This window comes from Neomonachus schauinslandi, chromosome 8 (genome assembly GCF_002201575.2).
Source record: "Neomonachus schauinslandi chromosome 8, ASM220157v2, whole genome shotgun sequence".
NCBI lineage: Eukaryota > Metazoa > Chordata > Mammalia > Carnivora > Phocidae > Neomonachus > Neomonachus schauinslandi.
The window spans coordinates 68,511,993-68,516,699 of record NC_058410.1 but is presented as its reverse complement, the minus strand read 5'-3'; positions in this window follow the sequence as shown (position 1 = coordinate 68,516,699).

The window sequence follows — 4,707 nt, the reverse complement described above, 5'->3', positions numbered from 1 at the left end:
TTTTCAAACTGCCGCTTCTCTGCTATATCTCAGTGAGGCTGTTATATTGTCTCTTTAAGGGCAGGGAGTCTGCCCTGCTGACTCTCTCAGATTGGAGCCCACTGATTCTTAAAGTTCCAGTTGTTAAGCCCCACTGATTGTGAGGAACTTGTGAAGTTAAACCCCTCTGTTTTTCAAAGCCAGTCTTATGGGGATTCATCTCAGTGTGGGTCCTCTGTGCCTGGGGTGCCTGGTGTGGCATCTGTTCCTCTCCCTTCTCTGTGCCTCTGCCTCCTGCGAACTTTCCCACAATTCAGCCTGGTTCCCAACTGTGTCTTTGCCCTTCCTACCCTTTTTGACATGGCCTCTTCTCTACATTCTCTACGTCAGCTCCTTGTTTTACCTTTTTAATTGCAGGGTCTCCTTTTTCCAAATAATCCAGCTACCAAGTTCCCACAGCTATCACTCTCCCTCATTGCTTCCATCATTTCCTATTGTACCAAGTTAGGTCCATTTGCTTGTTTTTGACATTTCCTATGGATTATTCTCTTTCACTATTTTTTCAACATTATTCTTGATTATTCTTAAGTATTTCCTCTGTCAGCAAGTGGGCCTTTTACTCTTGCTCTTCCTTGTGTTTTGCTTTTGTTATTGTTTTTACTCTTCTCTCCATCTGTTGGAATCATATTTAGCCATTAAGGTAATGTCAGTGCTGCTTTCTCTATACAGGTAGTTTTTCACTTTTTCTAATACTGATTTCTCTCTCTTGAATTGCTATTGTGGTGACAGTCAGAACTACTTAAATCAGCATGTAACTGTTCTCTAAATTTTTTCATTACTATTTATTTTACCTTTCTAACTTGTGGGCCAGTGTGACATATTACTTGTATTGAACGTGTATACATTATAAGCATTAGGGAAATATTTGTGTATTGGCAGCTTGTTCTTCCATGTTTGTTATAAGTTACCCAAGTTGATAACTACTTGAATATATTGCTGAAGTAATTCCTCTGATTCAGTTAAGAATGAACTTATTTTTCCCACCTAAAGAGGTAAAATATATGCCCATCATATTACAATATTTGTACCAATCCCACAGATGTTACTACAAATACTTGGTTTACAAGAAAGTTTTGGAATTCAGTTCTAAATGATAGGGTAGGGCTTCAAGAAGTTTGAGAATGAAGCCATTTAAAATAAAAATGTAAATGAATGTATGAATATGCCTCAGACTGAGTCCCACAACCTTTTCAAAATGAATTGCAAAAATAAGGATTAAAATAATTTCTCAGGCTCTTACTGCTAAATTATAGTGAAATAAAAGCATTTAGACAGGGGTTATAGGCATTGCATTGTTAATTATAGTGGTTGCATTTGCTTTTGTTCCAGTGCATTGTAATTAATGAAGATCTACAGCTTTGTGCTTTGTCTTGGAAAGCATACACTGTTTTCATAGGCATCAATACAACTACGATATTCTTCATTTATTTCTCAAGAATAACTCTTTTTAACCAAGGGGAGCCCATTGTTGAGGCAGCAACATGAAAATCACAGCAAGATTTGAGCTTGGACAGATAGAGAGCAATTGACTCTATTCACATATGCCTAACCTTGTCTCGACACCCCACAAATGTGGTCTATAATGACATATGGGACATTGTTTAGACCAACTCAGTAATGATAGTCTAATCATGCTTTTTAAAAAAAATTTCAAGTCCTAGGAATGACTTTAAGATACAAGTGAGAAGTTAACAATGGCATAAATTAAAATCTGGACCTGAATCTTGATTCAGCCCTGGTGATTATATCATTTTGTGACTGTGCCTTTTTGAATTGGAGAATATAACAAACTATTTTGGGGGGAGAGATAGATAACTAAAAGGACCTCAATATTAATGATACAATGTTTTGTAAGCACTAAATATGATGAGCCAACCACAGAAGGGAGGTGAGGTTAAGATTTCTGCCTCTTATTAGAAGTATCATATAAATGTAGAATTAATGATAAAGAAAAGAATTTCCATCTTTTGCTCTATCTGGTCCCATTTGCTAAGATCCTTCTGCAAAGGGCACTAGCTCTAAAAGAAAAGGCAATGGATTGGACTTGGCATGTGGCCCAGCAGAAACCTGACAGTTACCTCCCCACAGCCTTCATGAACATTTGAGGGCTTTATGCTGCTATTATTTTGAAATAATCAGTGTACACACAAGAGTGAACATACAAATCGTGCCACTTGATCCTTCCTCTCTGCTCTGCAGGGACCAACAGGGTCCCCTATGGAGATATGGATGGCAGAAAAATCCTTCTGTAACTCCTCCCAAATTCCCTGTTGGAGCTGGGCGTGCAGCCTAGTAGGTGTTGGGAAGCACTGACTGATTACCAGTGCCTTTCTTTGAAGCCCCAGGTTCATGTGTGACTCTCTCTACCTCTCTGAAGTGACCCCTGGTTGATGTTTGAAGCCTCTGAGAATTCCCAGGTATGCAAATGATGGATCAGAGTGGGGCAATAAGTTGGGCAACTGCTTTAGTGCTGAGGAGCTGATGGTCCTTTGTGACTTAGGGCCTTAGATGATTGCACCCTCTCCTCCACATCCATAGAGAGTTATAAGCTATGAGTTGATAAGAGCCCCATTTCCTCTATGGGTCTTGAGAAATTGGGCTGATTTTGATATTTTGAAAAGGAGTGTTAGAATTTTGTTGTAAGTGCCACTTAGGGTTTTTCAAAAAAGCACTTGCCCATTTATAGAGGAAAACACTCCCTACATAATATGAAGAACAAAATCTCTCAAATCTGGAAAAAGCTAATTGACTTTAGATTGTCTTATCAAAATATGAACTGATATCATAGGACTCCAGCAGATCCACTACAGATCTTTTACTTTAATTTATTGGTTACTTCACAGAATTGCCAACTGCATTACAGTCCTGTGTGTAGTGGGAAAAGCACTATCATATAACTCTTGAGCAGATGTGTTACAAGAGTCTTTTCATTTCCTTTCTTAAACCCAAAGAATAATGACACTGCAATATCATGTGGTGAAAAGAGCAATAATTTGATAAACATTGTCTTTCCATTAGATTAGAGCAATTAATCTGATTCTAATTTGGCTGAAACATTATCATACTGGAGTCCCCAGAGTCCTGTGAATAATCTCTAAACACATTGGCACACTCAGTAGACAAACATTATCTCCACTCGCACTGTTCTTCCATATGGTCTCCTCCCATGGTGATGGAGGGCACCCTGCTGTTTCAATCAAATAAATGTCAATTATCTGAGATAGATTTTTAGTTCTCGAGCCTGGGCTTGCAGTGCAGCCAGAGTGACTGGGTAGAATGGTCTGCAACTGTTTCTTGCACAAGCTGCTTGCATTTTATAAGGAATTCACACCTTGCCACATCATCCAGCATTCCAGGAACTCTATAAATAAAATGGATGGTTTCAGAGGCTGTGTGTGTGTGTGTGTGTGTGTGTGCGCGCATGTATGAGAGAGAGAGAGAGACAGAGACAGAGAGAAGGATTCTTGACCTTCATTTAGCTTCAGTTTTCCTTATTTTGGGAGGTACAGAACTTATTAAACTCATTTATTAAACTCGTGTTCATGCCTACTCTGCCCCTTCCCTGTTTATAGCAGCTCTCTCTGTCCCTGAATGGAAATCTGAACATCAAGATCTCAGAAACAAAGATCCATATTTGACTGCTGGTTCCTTTTGCAGACCTCTTCCTAGACATGTATGGTGGGTCTTGGTGGTGAGAGCTGCAGGATTTTCCTACCAACCTTCCAGGGGTTGCTGATGAGATCAGCTGTAGCTCCAAAAGGCAGTGGAGGAATGGAGGGTGGGAGCATACCTTTTCTGGGTTTGGGGGAGGGCCCTGTGAGGGCACTCCTGGAGCCAAAGAGGACAATCTACATCTTTTAGAAAGAGGGCTCTGGATATGAGGCTGACATCATCAAATCAAACAAAAGTAGACAGGGTGAAATAGTATGACATACTGAGAAAACTGTCAGTTCTACATTTCTTTGCAGAGCTCTCTATCTTTAGGGTGTCAATTATCAGGTGTTGGTTTTGTTATCAGACAAGCCCTTGTCTCAAAAGCTTGTAAATTTGCCCAGAGACCTGAGGGCCTCTGATGACTATATGTCTAGACTAAAAGCACTAGGTCACTCTCCTTGCTGCTTCTACTGTGACAAGCTGGCACAAAGAGAAAGGCAGTCCACGGGGATCTGGACTAATACACTGTGGCAATTCAGCAAACGTTGTCAGAAAGGATTTCAGTTTTTACATTGGCTGTGATCCCGAATCAAGGAGGAAAGCCACCAAATGCTCAGACTGAAAAAATACAGTAGCATCAAACCCCTCCTGCCTCTAAAATGGTTTAATTGGAGACTGTCAGTCATGACATCAAATGTCAAGCCCCAGGTCACCCACTGCATTTAGAAGGCAGAGAGTTCCTTACTCCAGAGGTGGGCCCTGTGCACCTGCTCTGCAAAGTGGGAGGCATGGAGGATGGATATTTTAGCAACAGCTGGAGCATTTGCTGAAGAGAGCAAGCATTATGCCAGGCTGACATGTGGAGGAGGTTAATAAAGAGAAGGCTGATATGAATTAGAGGTGGTAAGGTGCAGTGGTTAAATATGCAGGCTCTGGAGGGAGGTGGCTTGGGTTCAAAGCTCAAGCTTATATATATATATATATATATATATATATATATATATATATATATAT